This window comes from Triticum aestivum, chromosome 6A, assembly GCF_018294505.1.
Source record: "Triticum aestivum cultivar Chinese Spring chromosome 6A, IWGSC CS RefSeq v2.1, whole genome shotgun sequence".
NCBI classification, from domain to species: domain Eukaryota; kingdom Viridiplantae; phylum Streptophyta; class Magnoliopsida; order Poales; family Poaceae; genus Triticum; species Triticum aestivum.
The window spans coordinates 150,700,987-150,718,353 of NC_057809.1; positions in this window are offsets into that span (position 1 = coordinate 150,700,987).

Consider the following 17,367-nt stretch of genomic DNA (forward strand, 5'->3'; position numbering starts at 1 on the left):
ATAGTTGTCGAAGGCGCTGTTCGTGCTAACCTTTCCGAATGCACTTATTAGTTTACTATATATTCCTCCAAAGTTGGTGCCGCTCCTTCTGAGTGTTGCTGTAGACCAACAACCTGTTTAGACATCTTTGCGTGTGTTTGTTTCACTCTGTAACACCAAGCTGTCATATAAGCTTCAGTCAGTTCCGTTATATTTTTGTTCTTGTTTTGCACTTGCTTCCCATCCTTGCCGTATGAGAGTAATGTCCTGGAATGTGAAAGTGTTAGGGGACGAGGAGGAAAACATAACCATTTTCATTTCAAACCAATACAAGGTGCAAAATCCAGGCCTCCTCTGCTTACAGTTACAGGAAACAAACCAAGCTACAGGTCATCTCTCGTCTCGGTTAAAAAAACACGACTTCCTCCCGAACTACCTCAGCGGTTATTTAACTCTATATTCTAATTAGTATACTATATACTTAACGGATTTGCTAATTCACATCTCATCTACTGTAGATGACAATTAGTTACGTGGGCTCGCGCAGCGTACTTCTTTCGCATGGGCTCTTTTAGGGCATCTCCAACATAGGCGCTTGTGGATAAAAAAATAAATCTCATCAAATAAGAAAATATCGAAGCGCTCCCCGACTCAATGTTGGGCACTAGCTATAGGCGCTAATTAACTTGAAAAATTGATCGCCACACATCAACGCCTTTTAACTCGTACGAAGGAAAAACACCTAAGTGCTCGGCACCATTCTTTGCGCCGATGCCGGTCTGGACGCCAGGATTAATCAGTCTAACTGCTAATCGGGTAGGATTTTTAGCCTAGCACCCACACCTGGCGCGGCACCCAGCGTTGGACATGCCCTCAGCGTCTGCTGTCTTTCGCATGCGGGCCGGTGATTTTTCCTATGCCGATCACGTGTTGTCTCCACGGTGGATTTTTTATATGCGGATGGCTGGGTGCCCCTATTTGGCGACCTAGGCGCACCCAGTCACGTAAGCGCGTACCCTCGCTGTTTTTTTTCGTTTTTGTTTTTAGTTTTCGTTATTTACTTTATGTTTTTGTATTATTCTATGTGAAAATAATCCAGGATTACAAAAAGGCTCTAAATTTTCAAAAAGTTGAGAACTTTCAAAAAGAAATCTTGAATTCAAAAACTGTTCACGGTTTAAAAAAGTATGTACATTTTTAAAATTTTCAATTAAATTTTTTTCATTCTTGTGAAACAATTTATGAACATTTTTATAGTAATGATGACAATTTGTTGTATTTTATTTACAAATTTTAATTTGATGAACAAAATTTGTATTCAAGAACATATTTTTGAAAAATTTGATGAACACATTTTGAGTTCAGTTAATAAAATTTGAATTTGATCAAAATTTTCCGAAAACAATGAACAAAAATATAAATTGATGGGAATTTTTTTTAGATTGATGGAAAAAATTGAATTTTGATGAACATTTTTTAAATATGATGAAAAAAATTGAATTCACTGAATATTTTCAATTGTTGAACATTTTTTACATGGTGGAAAGTTTGTCGAAATCGATGAACAAAGAAAACGGAAAAATAGAAGAAAACAAAAAAATAAGAAAAAGACAAAAATAAAAACCGGTAGAGAAAACATAAAAAAAGACGGTCTTGGAAATAAACAGAAAAATGGGCCAGCCCATACACTGGATCGCTCGAGGGGTCCGTGCTATGTCGCGGAAAATCCTATAGGCCGCTCATTGCGGCAAACTGCCGGGGCTTCGCACAGGGGGCGAGCGACCAAGCGATATTTTGGGCCGGCCCACTTAGGTGAATAACTTATGAACTGCCCCACTACGGTTTTCTGAACCTTCTAGAAGGTTCCATGAACGTTTTTTTTCCTTTTATTGGTTTTCCACCTTTTTTCACTTTTCTGTTTCTTTTTCTTTTATTTTTTGTTTTCTGTTTCTTTTCCATTTGTTCGTTTTTTCTTTCCTTTTCTTTTTCAAGTTTTTTTTCTTTTTCAGAACATGTTCGCAGTTTTACAAAATGTTTAGGACTTTCCTTTTTAATTCTTTTTGTTTTTTCAAAAAAAATCAAAAAATTAAATTTTGTTCGTGTTTCCAAGAAATGTTCCCAAATTCAAAAATTGTTCTCGTTACACAAAAAAGCTCAAAACTTTTCAAAATTCAGAAAATGTACGAGATTTCAATTTTTACTCACATATTCAAAAATTGTTCGCGCTTCCAAATTTGTTCGGGACTTTTCAAAATTGTTCTCCGCTCCAAAATTTGTTCTCTAGATTAAAAAAAAGTTTGTGCTTTAAAAAATTGTTCACGCTTCCAAATTTGTTCAGGATATTTCAAAATTGTTCTCCAATTCAAAATTTGTTCTCAAGATTCAAAAAATGTTCATGCTTCCAAAAATTTTCGTGCTTCCAAAGTTGTTCTGAAGATTCAAAAATCATTCGTGCTTTAAAAATTTCTTCACAAATTCCAGAAATGTTCATGTTTTCGTAAAATCTGTGGGAAATTCAAAATTTGTTCACATAGTCAAAAAATGTTCATGTTTCAAAATTTGTTCACAAATTCAGAAAAATGTCCGCATGTTTATTTTTTTCACTAATTCAATTTTTTTCCTGTTTCCAAAAATTGTTCACATATTCCCAAAAATACTGCAGTTTTTGAAAATTTGTAATTGGCTGAATTTGTTTTAATTTATGGAATTGGCTAAATTGGTGTTTATTTTCGCCGCGGTCGAAGTTTATTTAAACTCCTGCTGCTATTCTTTCATAGTAGGTAGCCTCGCACAGTGGCTAGAGCATCACGTGCAACTAAGCAAGGTCGTGGGTTCGAATCCTCGCTTACAACACTTTACTTCTTGGCGAATTTTCCATTCCTTGACGGACAACGAATGGGCCGGCCCAGTTGCACGCCCCCTGTGCGTCACGCAACCTATTGGCCGCAAAATGTGGCATATAGGAAGTCTCATTGTACATTTGGTGCTCTCTGTCCTCATCAACCTCTAATCTGCGTTGGCTCAATTTGGAAGCCCATGAGAGTGGCCTCTAATCTGCCCTTTGCTTGGTAAAAGGGAGATGGCCCAATGGCTAAGGCCAACTCCACCGTGCGACTCCAAACGGACGTCCGTTTTGTCCGGATTTTATTCGTTTGGGTAGGAATTTGGGATCGTGTTCGGACGTGTCCTGGGATGCGGTGGCCGTGTTCTAGCGGCAGACGCATCCCGGCCGCATTCTGTCCGCGTGCATTTTTCTTTGCAAGTCCTTAACTTTTTTATCCTTCATTTTTAGTACATGACAATACATCATCACATTTTGACTAGTAAAGTAAGGCCAAAGAAAATAAGAACAACAAGAATACATTTTAAAAGATACCCAACTTCCATAACTGCTCCCTTGAGTTGGGTTAGGGTCTTCTCGATGCACTCATTGTTAATATGTGGAGGAGGCTCGATGTTGCATCCTCCTTTCTTCTTCAAGCCAGAAGTCGATGTTGCTTCCTCACACCTAGTCTCATGTCTAGCCTCTAATCTAGCAACAAGTACATTTGTCTCATCTACAACCTCTATGCTAGCTAACAGTGCACGAACATGTACTAAATTTCACTCTATCAATATATCGATGTACTCTTCTTCCCAATACCAAAACTTGCATTCATTCTACACAATAAAATTTGAAGTTAGCACAACTAGTCTAATCCGAGAGCACAAATCGAAGCTAAAAAGAGCAAATACCCCATCGTTTAAGCACTTGATGAACACCCATCCGGGATGTTCCGGCGTTGTAGACACGCGGCGCACGACCATCCTTGGGCAGTGGTCACACTTAATGAGTGGCAACGGTGCGCCGACGAGCTTTTGGCCAAGCACCGAGCCCGGCCGGTCGCCATTCGTGTATCTGCCGGCGGACCACCAACGGTGCAGATCCGAGCGGCTAGAGGAGGAGCCACTGCCTGCATGTGGCCTTGCGGCCCTGCCAGGGCCTTCCGGTGAGGTGCCCGATCAGTCCATGGCGCGCCCCAGCCTCCTACAGCCGGGCGAGTTCAAGACCGACCGGATCAGCCCCAAATCCGGCCGGCGGGTGCGCAAACCAGGTGGTCGTGGTTGGGTAGCTCGGCGGCATCGAGGGGAAGGGGCTGGTGAAGGAAATATGCCCTAGAGGCAATAATAAAGTTATTATTTATTTCCTTATATCATGATAAATGTTTTATTATTCATGCTAGAATTGTATTAACCGGAAACATAATACATGTGTGAATACATAGACAAACAGAGTGTCACTAGTATGCCTCTACTTGACTAGCTCGTTAATCAAAGATGGTTATGTTTCCTAACCATGAACAATGAGTTGTTATTTGATTAACGGGATCACATCATTAAGTGAATGATCTGATTGACATGACCCATTCCATTAGCTTAGCACCCGATCGTTTAGTATGTTGCTATTGCTTTATTCATGACTTATACATGTTCCTATGACTATGAGATTATGCAACTTCCGATTTCCGAAGGAACACTTTGTGTGCTACCAAACGTCACAACATAACTGGGTGATTATAAAGGTGCTCTACAGGTGTCTCCAAAGGTACATGTTGGGTTGGCGTATTTCGAGATTAGGATTTGTCACTCCGATTGTCGGAGAGGTATCTCTGGGCCCTCTCGGTAATGCACATCACTTAAGCCTTGCAAGCATTGCAACTAATGAGTTAGTTGCGGGATGATGTATTACAGAACGAGTAAAGAGACTTGCCGGTAACGAGATTGAACTAGGTATTGGAATACCGACGATCGAATCTCGGGCAAGTAACATACCGATGACAAAGGGAACAACGTATGTTGTTATGCGGTCTGACCGATAAAGATCTTCGTAGAATATGTAGGAGCCAATATGGGCATCCAGGTCCCGCTATTGGTTATTGACCGGAGACATGTCTCGGTCATGTCTACATTGTTCTCGAACCCGTAGGGTCCGCACGCTTAAGGTTACGATGACAGTTATATTATGAGTTTATGCATTTTGATGTACCGAAGTTTGTTCGGAGTCCCGGATGTGATCATGGACATGACGAGGAGTCTCGAAATGGTCGAGACATAAAGATTGATATATTGGAAGCCTATGTTTGGATATCGGAAGTGTTCCGGGTGAAATCGGGATTTTACCGGATTACCGGGAGGTTACCGGAACCCCCCGGGAGCTATATGGGCCTTAATGGGCCTTAGTGGAAGAAAAGGAGAGGCAGCCAGGGCTGGGCCGCGCGCCCCTCCCCCCTAGTCCGAATAGGACAAGGAGAGAGGGGGCCGGCGCCCTCCTCCTTCTCTCTCTCTCTCTCTTCCCACCTCGCGAGTCCTATTCCAACTAGGATTGGGGGAGAAGTCCTACTCCCAGAGGGAGTAGGACTCCTCCTGGCGCGCCCTATGTGGCCGGCCGGCCTCCCCCTCTTGGTCCTTTATATACGGAGGCAGGGGCACCCCAGAGACACACAAGTTGATCCACGTGATCTTATTCTTAGCCGTGTGCGGCGCCCCCTGCCACCATAGTCCTCGATAATATTGTAGCGGTGCTTAGGCGAAGCCCTGCGACAGTAGTACATCAAGATCGTCACCACGCCGTCGTGCTGACGGAACTCTTCCCCGACACTTTGCTGGATCGGAGTCCGGGGATCGTCATCGAGCTGAACGTGTGCTAAAACTCGGAGGTGCCGTAGTTTCGGTGCTTGATCAGTTGGGCCGAGAAGACGTACGACTACATCAAACAAACGCTTCCGTTGTCGATCTACAAGGGTACGTAGATCACACTCTCCCCCTCTCGTTGCTATGCATCACCATGATCTTGCGTGTGCGTAGGAATTTTTTTGAAATTACCACGTTCCCCAACAGCTGGGCGAGCGCGCGTCCGAGCTGCACGGCTGCAATGGCAGCGGTGGCGGCGGCGGCGGCGAGGGAAAGAGTGGGGAAGAGTGGAGAAGAGTGGAGTGGGGTGCGGCCGGAGGAAGGAAGGGGGCGGATAGAAAAAAGCCCGCCCTGTGCCACCGACGGGCGGGCCAGGGGAGGACAAGCGCAGACGGCCGGCGCGTCCGCGTGGTGTCCGTTTCACCCCAAAAGCGGCGCAAATTTGGGCCGGGATGGGTCGAAAGCGGACACAAAATAGAAAAAAATCCGTTTGCTCCCGTGCGCTGGGCCGCCTGATTTGTCCTTTTTACCTCAAACGAATGAGGCCGGATAGGATAGGGTCACGCGGTGGAGATGGCCTAATAAGCTCAGTGTTGATTATACCGGGAAATAACTTGAAGTGTGTACAAGGGAAGAAAGCGAGCCTGGCGTCACGAGCCGGGCAGCAGCAACCTGCAAGTGCTCTGTTTGAGTTGTAGCAGGGGAAGGTGTTGGAAGGAACTAAAAAGCTCTGGCTGTGTTTTTTTGCCTCTCCTCGTTGGACAAGGCATTAATAGCACGATACAGTGATCAAGCTTTTCAGCATTCCTTGTGTACATACCTATCATCACTACGTATATTTCATTACATGCTTCATCTTTAAGAAGTCTGTTCTGACTTCATGATGTCTATCAGGCTATCCAGGATAAAGTTATCCCACCTATTATTGAATTCAGAAGGGTCATACTTATAATTAGCATCTACTAACTCACATTGTTCCTGTACTATAATTATACTCTTGTGCTGAGCGTGGAGAATCCTACATCGCAGTAATTTCTGACATGCTAATTATTAAGTCTTGTTTTATGTACTATTCAAATATCTGTGCAATTTTCTGTCCATCCTTGTGCCGGGGTGAGTCACCAGAAAATTCGACCCTAACTGAGTTCGAACCCTGGTCGCAGGGTGAGCCACTGCCCACCCTTGCTAAAGTAGGGCCACAGATCCTGGTCACTAATCAAGTTCACCTCTTGTGTTGGATAAGCATGGGCCAACGGATTTCTGCATATAAATTCATCATTAGGTTAACAAAAGTTCTAATATGGAAGGTCATGTAGCATATTTAGTTGTAACTATTCAAATGACTGACACGAGATTTAGCAAGAATAACTTTATGATAATCCAGATATGCACCTTTCTATAGTGGTTGTCGTGGTTTGTTGGGTTAATTGGGTGTGTGTGGTACTTTTCCTTCTCCTGTTACAACGCACGGGCATGTTTGCTAGTACTAGTAAGCTTGTACGTGCAACACACGTCTTGATTTGCATATGCCGAGTAAACCATAACAAACATGCATTTAAAAGTACCCAAGATTAGATCAATAGTGGCATAGAGTCCATATATTGCTCGTGAAAAAGCATGAAATATAAGTATAATATAAAGTAAATAAATAATTGGTAAAAAAGACATATGACCACAAACAAAGGGCAAATTGTGGTGAACAAAATCGAACATAACATTTTAGACAATAATGGATAACCATCTCATGACTTATGTAGATTCACTTCAAATATGATTGTTAGGTATCTTCTATTACAAGGCGCTAATGCATAATAATAAACCCGAATGCCCACAAAAAGAACCCTGGAAAGGGGATCTTGTACAACACTATCGCATCTTTGTTGAAATGTCTTCACCAAGGTTTTGTTTTGTGCTTCCTATTTATCCTTATTCGTTACTAAAAAGGTATTAAGATGCTCATTGGTCCGCACGCAACAGTGGAGACCAATACTTCCATAGTTGTTTACAAAAATAGAAGATGCTTCGGAAGCATGACTGATATTACCATATACAAAAAGTATTTACTGCCAATGTATGTAAATTATAACAACAGAAAACAGGCAAGAATACATTCGTATATAATACAACATGGTACCATACTTTACAAATTACTTCTGTTAGCTAGCAACCCAAAATTATAGATCTCGGTTGAAATAAAATGCTAGTGCAACAACCTAGAACATATTCAACCATGTTGATACCAACCAGCAAAAAAGGTTGTTAACCACTGGAAAATAAGTGAATTGTTCTTCCAGTATATTTAAATTCCTTTTTTGCTCCATTCTATTAAAGTAACTTTGGTCAAGCTCAATTTTCAGGTCTAAAGTTCCAAGCCTAATGGAAAAAAAATGCATATAGACAAACCTGAATAATGGTTGCATGATGGTTAAATTAGCCAACCAGTTTCTCTAAAAAGATTTGGATTCAAGATGTTCTACATGAACGATTGTATTCAGTGCCCAAGTATTAAAGAACTAATTTGAGCTTAGCTACTATACAGGCTCATTCCAATAGTATCATTTCAATGAATAAGAACCTTAGTTTGTTTCTTGTAGTGATTTCACCACCTCGATGAAAAGATCTAGAAATGATTTCACTCATGGTTAAACCAATTATTTTTATGTGGCACATATAACCTGTTGCCCTGGTAAGCACAAAAGATGTTTAATCCGGACCATCATGAATTGTCATCTTGATGTATTGCAAAATTAAATAATACATGAAGCATAGAACACCATGCCTTGAAATAGCTGCAACATGCTAACTGGTAAAATAGATATAACCTATGCCCATAGAATTAGTGAGAATGGCGAGATAATGTGTTACTATGTCACTCTATTTTGAAACAAGGTGTTTAAGATAATCATAAGATGAACGTGTGTAGTCAAGTAACACCATACATCTTGGCATCAGGCATGATTGTTCACCATATTTTGAAACACGCTGTTCAAGATAATCATAATATAAATGTGTAGTCAAGTAATGCCATACCTCTTGCCGTTGTGATCCACGGTAATAAAAATTAGAATTCAACTCCATACTCCTTTCCGACACGCTAAAAACCTATCATTTATCTCAACCAATAGGCTAGTCTCCAATCTACAACCAATCCAAGCAAGTAGAGAGTCACCTCAGCTAAATGTGAAGCACCAATACAGGGACGGAAACACGACGATACAGATACAGGGATATGGGATACGACAATTTCTAAAAACATTAGCACAGCAACACAACATACTAATAAATAATAATTAATAAAATGGCATACAATAAAGACAAAGAATAATTGATTGGGTGAGATGAGATAAAAACACTGGTCTATTTGTAGCATTCATACCTCTTTTCAAGTCCTTGTGGTACGCTTTCAGAGATGCCATGTCCCATGTTGGTTCGTCATTTCCTAGCGTGTACAACAACAACATCAGACCAGCGGCAGCAAGCAACAACACTATACAGAAACACAAAGCAGCAAAGCTAGAAAGCGGCAGTAGGCCAGCGCAGCACCAAGCGAGCAACCAGCTCAGCAAATTATTGCTTCTTTTTTTTGTTGGGCGCTTTTTTTTGCCAACCTCGATCGTACCGGTGACGTGGAGCTGTGTAACTTGTCTCAAAAATTTCGTTTATCTTTGCGATTTCATACAGGTCGGTCGGTAGGTTTTTTTTTAGACAACCCGGTAGGTTTTCTTTAGGGCTTGTTCGGTTAAGGTGGATTTGAAGGGGATTGAGGAGGAATTAATCCCCTGCAAGCCAAAATCCCTGCAAATCCCCTTCAATCCACCTGAGGTTGGGATTAACCGAACAAAGCTTTAGTGTGTAGGATCGGTTTCTGGGCTGCGCTTTTGGCCTGATTCATTTCTCCTCGCTCGACCCCGTCCGTCCTAGTCACCCGAGACGAGTGACACAACGGACGGAAACGTCCGCTTGCGGCACGCTGACGATCATGTGTACACAAGAGAATTTTGTTTAATTTGACTTCGATTTATCACGCCAATTACGATGAGATTAGAGCAAGGGTGACCCATTTCGTTCGCGGCCGTACGTTTGGGTCGGCGCAGACAGAAAAGGCAGCCCAATGCCGATCTAAACGGACGCACGTTCGTTTTTCGTCCGCGGGCGACCCGTTTCCGGTCCATTTTTAAGCCTGATTTGCGTTGGCGCGGACAGGCGACGGACGCGCGCGCTCGCCTACTCCTGTCCCCGGGCCCGCTGGTCTGTGGCACATTGGCCTCCCCTTTCCCCGACCAACAAGCAACCCTTGCCCCCGCCTCCTCCGCCACTGACGCCGCCACCCATTTTTGCTGGCGACTCTTCCAGCTGCCGCCGCCTCCACATCCGCTCAGCAACGCCGCCCTTGCCCCCAGTCGCCCACCGTCACTGTTTTGCCACTGGGGAGCAAACTGGTTCCCGCCGCCGCTTCCCCCACTGCCCAGCCGCCCGCGACCAAGAAGACGCCTCGCCGCCCCCGCTACATATGACCGGCACGCTCGTCCGACGCCGTCACACTCGTCGGACTCCGGCAGGGCAGCTAGCTGGTCTGTGGGCGCCGCGTCTCCCCTCGCCAGCCGTCTCCTTCTTCGACGCCCGCAAACTGTTCGACAGTTTGTCAAGGTACGAAAATGGACTCCGTCGGCGAGTTCTTTTTCCACAATTTCATTTGCGGCTCCGACGATTCGTCGTCCGACGACGAGGAGGAGATATTGGTTGTCGTGTTGGTCCATCACCACCTCAACAACCAGCGGCCGTTGTTCCGTGGCTCCATTCCGGGCCACCTTCCGGCGTTGAATCGTAACCGGGAGAGCGGGCATTTCCTTCTCTGGAAGGACTACTTTGATATAACAAACCCGTTGTTCAAATATCACAAATTCCGCCGCCGGTTCCGTATGAGTAGGCATGTTTTCAACCGTATTAGAGAGGGGGTGGTCGGCTATGATGACTACTTCGAGTGCAAAGAGGATGCCATCGGCAAGATTGGTTTCTCCTCTTATCAGAAATGCACTGCCGCCATCCGAATGCTTGCATACAGAGTGCCCGGTGATCTCATTGACGAGTACGTCCGTATGAGCGAGTCTACATGCCTAGAGTCCCTGTATAAGTTCTGCAAGGCTGTGATTGCTGTGTTTGGCCCTGAGTACTTGAGAGAGCCGGCAGCTGAAGATACAGCCCGTTTGTTGGCGATGAATGCTAGCAGGGGCTTTCCGGGGATGCTTGGCAGCATAGACTGCATGCACTGGGAGTGGAAAAACTGCCCTTCTGCTTGGCAAGGGCAGTATAAGGGACATGTCAGGGCTTGCACTGTCATACTAGAGGCCGTGGCGTCTCAAGATCTCTGGATCTGGTATTCTTTCTTTGGCATGGCTGGATCACACAATGATATCAACGTGCTTCAGCGCTCGCCGGTGTTTGCTAGGCTTGTCGAAGGCAACAGCCCACCGATGAACTTTACTGTCAACGGCCACAACTACGACAAAGGGTATTATTTGGGTGACGGTATCTATCCTAAGTGGACCACTATTGTAAAGACAATACCCAACCCTGTTGGAGAGAAAGGGAAAAGATTTGACCAAGAGCAAGAGAGTGCTAAAAAAGATGTCGAGCGTGTCTTTGGTGTTTTGCAATCTCGATGGGGCATCGTTCGGTATCCTGCTAATACTTGGAGCACGCAGAAACTATGGGAGGTGATGACTACTTGTGTGATCATGCACAATATGGTCGTAGAAGACGAGCGCCCGGAACATCTGTATGATCAAGGCTTTCAGTTTCAGGGTGAGGATGTTGTGCCTGAGCATGAAGTATCGGCAACATTTGAGCAGTTCACTCAGTTTCATGAAGACATGCGTGATTGAGAAACTCACGTGCAACTGCAAAATGATTTGGTTGAGTATATGTGGACTCATGTTGGCAATCAATAAATGTATCTTCTTTTATTCGTTTGCAAAACTATGTGAAACATTTTTATTTTTATTTGGCCTGTAAAATACTATTTATTTGGGCGGCTAAACTATTTTGCTTGTTAAATTTTTATTTCATAATATGTTGAATGCAATATAAAATTGGGCGGCCAGCCGGTCACGCCTGCACATATGGGTCGACGCGTTGGGCGTACTGCCGACCCATATGAAAAACAGGGCGGATGCCGGACGGGCGGCCGACCCAAACTGATAAAAAGCGGATGAAATTGCGGTTTGTTTGGGTCAACCCGTTGGAATTGCTCTTAGTCTCTCATGTCTCATCTTTTATCGTGAGTGAAGGAACCAATATGCATTATCTGACCGGTCCATCATATCAAACAGGCTTGTGTATGTTAATTGCATCCATCGTGAATGCATCATGCGTGCGTGCGTGCGTGAGGTTCATCCCAAATTCACACAAGATATCTTTCCTATCTAACCTGCCCTATGGCCCAGACCTTAGGCAGATCAGGAACAAACCACCATCCTTCACTTGCCTAAACAGACAAACACCGACAAGAGAATCCGGTATTGTTATTTGTGTAACTAGACAATTCTCCGCAGCAAGGTTCAGCCAAAATGAAGTAATGAACTTATTTTACTTGATTATTTGATGGATGCATAACATTTTCATAGGATAAATATCATAATATGTGCTTAAATTTTCTTGGGAGTGGTCCACGCTGGTGCCTTGTTCCTTCAGATATTTTTTCACATGTGGGATTCCTTTCTTCAGCCCTGAATGGATGACCCTTTGTGGTGTCTTCAAGTGAGACACTGCTGTTGGGAGTTTCGTAGCTTTCTTCATCTTCCTAACTTCCTAACAACCTCTATGCAATTCTTGTGTGTTTCTTTTGTTTGATGTGTTGACGAAGGGGGTAGAACAATTTTTTTGTGCATCAGATCACATCCCGTTGGCACGGGCGGCGACGCGATCCACTTTTTCAGGCGACCTCTTCCCGAGCGTCCTCACCTCGCCGCCGCCGGGAGTCGCTTGCGGGCTTGCCCGCATGGCCGATGGCGGCGGCGGGGCTCCGTTCCTGTTGCTGTTGAGCGACCTTTGACGATGTACAGGTGACGGCCTGATCCAGTAATGAAGGCAATGGTGCAGGGGCAACAGCAGTTCGTGGCTAGCGGGAGGCAGCAGAGCACCTTCCCAATCCTTCATGGCGGCACTTGTAGCAGGCACCCAGGCCACGGAGGAAAGGGAAGGGAGCCGGCACCACCACCATGTCCCCGATGTGGAGAGCCCACTCTTTGAGCCGCTGCTAGCGCTGCTCCAAGGCACCTCTTCTGTGTCGGGGGGAGACAGGATGAGGCCGTGGCGACGCAGCTGATGCTGCGGCCGTCCGCCGTCACCTATGCTCCGAGCAGGAATGTGGCGGCCGCAGATATCACGGCCGTCGCGCCCGATCTGGCCTACGCGCTGTTGGGCCCTGACGGTCGTGCTTGGCTGCCTAGGTGGACACGGCCTCCTTTGGACTAAGGTCGCCGGAGAGGCTTGTACCTTCAGATTCAGCGGGGTTCGCGATCTGCATCGCCAATGACGATGCATGACGAAGGTTATGTCCTCCACGGCTCCACCCGGTGTAATCTGCTGCCACATGCAACAAAGACGATGATAGTGGGGGCATGTGATGATGTTGTCTCATCCAGATCGGTCATCTACTACTACCTTGTGAGGACGATCCATGTACGCTAGAGTGTCCTAAACTCGGGATTTGTGCGTTGCATGTGACCTTCCTCCCTCATCAAGCTGTTGGGTTCGTGGAAAGTGGAGGAGATAACATTGGATGACTTCGATTGGGTGGTGCTCCTCGAGTACCCGGTCTCGAGCTCCGGGGTGATGACCCTAGGTCTAACCTTAGTTGGTTATACCTGGCAATGGCGGCGTTTTTTGCGTCGTTACCCTCTTGAAGGCATTGCTTGGAGTTGATCGGACTTAATCTTCAGGATGAAAGCCCACGATCTAGCCTTCAGTGGTGGATCTGACGACGGCGGCGCTTATGCGTCGTTTCCTTACTGAAGGCGTTGCTTTTGAAGAACCCTTTTCCGTAGTCCTCGGTTGTCAAAAGATGACTGGTTCGATGGTCGTTGTTGTATATCATCGATCGTTGTTTTGATCACTTCAGTTTTTCTATTTTTTATTCTTCTTCGCCTTGGCATTGCTTCGGTCTTATTTGACTTTGCTTTTTGCTAGTGTGATCTTTGAGTGTGTGTAGTGTTGGCTGTGTGCATCCTAGTTATGCAGAGGCCGGGTATGTACTTATTGTGATTGTATCGCTCGATGCTACATTATGAGTTAATAAAAAAATGCCCTTTGTCGAAAAAAGATCACATCCCGTAGGAAAATCAGTAATATGTGTTTTTTAACACAGTACAGACGCAAGTGCTCATACATACGCGCATACACCCACTCCTATAAACGCACACACGCACACCCTACCCCTATGACCACCTTTGAAAGACTGAGCCGGCATATTATCTTGAGATTTACGAAGTCATCATAGGCGCCTCGTTATCGACGGGAATGTCTCCTTCCACTGAAAGCGCATCACTAAAAATTCTATAATAAATCCAAGAATAATGCAAGCACTAGGACTAAAAAGTCTGAACCGAGAAAACAATTTTGCATGAAATAGTCGTACATGTTGCCTTTGTGGTGACTGTCCATGTACTTGGCAAAACTCAATATTTAGTTGTAGTGAAGATGAACTTGTAGGGATACAATTGTATGGGTGGTGTTATATATAGATGATGTGGCAGTGATAAAAATGTGCAATTGAAAGATGTTGTTTCAAAAATTGTTAATACACATTTAATTCGGCAGTGAATCTGTAGAAATTCATAAATGTCATTTATATTGTGTTATTAATTAGCAGCAAGTTGACCAATTAACGTAGGTATTAATATGGCACTTGCATGTAAGATTTGAGCTTAGGTTAGCCATAATGATGGTATCTTAGCTAGTATCATGCACTTGGTAATAGTAAACACGCTGATGTGGCATATAATTAAACAAGAGAGAGAGGGAGTTAGCGTAACACAGGTAGATACTGTATCATATTAAATACTATGCTACTTTGTGTCATGCATGGTAATAAATAAGGTCATCTATGATACTACTCTATTATACTCCCTCTCTCTCAGTTTACAGGGCATGCGCGTACCCTAGGTCGTCAATTTGACCAACCTAATACAAGTCATATATTACAAAAAATATACCAACATAAACTTTAGATGTTCTATTTTCAAACTATATAATTTTTTTGTTATATAGTTTATATTAGGGTGATAAAATTGGCAACCTAGATATACGGGCATGACTTGTAAACTGAAACAGAGGAAGTACTATGCACTATGAAGGTAGTATCATACACTAGTATCACATGCATGATACTAGTATACGACACTCCCCACTGTGAGTAGCCTTAAAACATCTCTAGCAGACCCCGTATAAAGCCATGACCCGCAAAATAACCGCCAAAATAAGGGTCGGCGTGGAAAATGCTGCCCGACCAGACCCCACAAATGCGTCCGACCCATGAATATTTTTGAGGGGCACGGCAAAATCTCATCCCTAACCCGCGAATACGCAGGTTTCCGCCTTGCCCCTACGGTGCCCCGTATCCTAGGAAAGCGGTCGGTGGGAGGGACAATTCTGCCCGCGACCTTTTCCCACCTCCTTCCGCCGCCTGCCCGCCATTGGTTCCGCCCGTCCGCCGCCGACGATTCCGGCCAAATCTGCGGGCGGAATCACGCTGCGGGGCGCCCCTACCCTCTTCCGTCGAGCCGCTGCACCGGTTCCCTCGGATCCGCCTATCCGAGAAACCCCTAGTCATCGTCGCCGCCCGGGATCGACCGTCCCCGATCCGCCAGAGAGCCACCGCCCCCAGCAACCGGTGAGTTTTTACTTGTGCTTGTGCCGAGCGGTATGCACAGTTGGTTAATGCGGCGTGCCTATTTGTGAATTTAGATGGAATTGAGCCGGTGCGAGAAGTTTTTGCTCGACGATTCGTCCGATTCGGATGACTCGGGTGTTGAGACGCTGGTTGTCAACTATCGGCAGCAAACGTTGGTGATGGCCCTTGATACCTCTCCAACGTATCTATAATTTTTGATTGTTCCATGATATTATATTATCTGTTTTGGATGTTTAATGGGCTTTAATATGCACTTTTATATTATTTTTGGGACTAACCTATTAACCGGAGGCCCAGTGCCAGTTTATGTTTTTTTTGCCTATTTCAGTGTTTCGTAGAAAAGGAATATCAAACGGAATCCAAATGGAATGAAACCTTTGCGTGGATCTTTCTTAGAACAAACGCAACCCAGAAGACTTGGAGTACAAGTTTGGAAGTCCGCGAAGCTTCCACGAGGCAGGGGGCATGCCCAGTGGGGTAGGCGCGCCCCCACCCTCGTGGGCCCCACAGAGCTCCACCGCCATACTTCTTTCGCCTATATATACTAAAACATCTAGGAGAGCCACGAAACCACTTTTCCACTGCCGCAACCTTCTGTACCCGTGAGATCCCATCTAGGGACCTTTTCGGTGATCTGCCGAAGGGGGAATCGATCATGGGGGGCTTCTACATCGACACCATAGCCTCTCCGATGATGTTTGAGTAGTTTACTGCAGACCTTCGGGTCCATAGTTATTAGCTAGATGGCTTCTTCTCTCTCTTTGATCTTCAATACAAAGTTCTCCTTGATGTTCTTGGAGATCTATTCGATGTAATATTCTTTTGCGGTGTGTTTGCCGAGATCCGATGAATTGTGGATTTATGATCAAGTTTATCTATGAACAATATTTGGTTCTTTTCTGAATTCTTATATGCATGATTTTATATATTTGCAAGTCTCTTCGAATTATCGGTTTAGTTTGGCCTACTAGATTGATCTTTCTTGCAATGGGAGAAGTGCTTAGCTTTGGGTTCAATCTTGTAGTGTCCTTTCCTAGTGACAGTAGGGGCAGCAAGGCATGTATTGTATTGTTGCCATCAAGGATAAAAAGATGGGGTTTATATCATATTGCTTGAGTTTATCCCTCTACATCATGTCATCTTGCCTAAAGCATTACTCTGTTCTTATGAACTTAATACTCTAGATGCATGCTGGATAGCGGTCGATGTGTGGAGTAATAGTAGTAGATGCAGAATCGTCTCGGTCTACTTAACACGGACGTGATGCCTATATTTCATAATCATGCCTAGGTATTCTCATAACTATGCGCTTTTCTATCAATTGCTCGGCAGTAATTTGTTCACCCACCGTAATACTTGCTATCATGAGAGAAGCCACTAGTGAAACCTATGGCCCCCGGGTCTATTTTATATCATATAAGTTTCTGATCTACAATTCTAGTTTACTATTTATTTTATTTTGCAGTCTTTACTTTTTAATCTATACAACAAAAATACCAAAAATATTTATCTTATTATCTTTATCAGATCTCACTTTCGTAAGTGACCGTGAAGGGATTGACAACCCCTTTATCGCGTTGGTAGCGAGGTTCTTGATTGTTTGTGCAGGTACTAGGTGACTTGCGTGTAGTCTCCTACTGGATTGATACCTTGGTTCTCAAAACTGAGGGAAATACTTACGCTACTTTGCTGCATCACCCTTTCCTCTTCAAGGGAAAACCAACACATGCTCAAGAGGTAGCAAGAAGGATTTCTAGCGCCGTTGCCGGGGAGATCTACGCTCAAGTCAAGACATACCAAGTACCCAT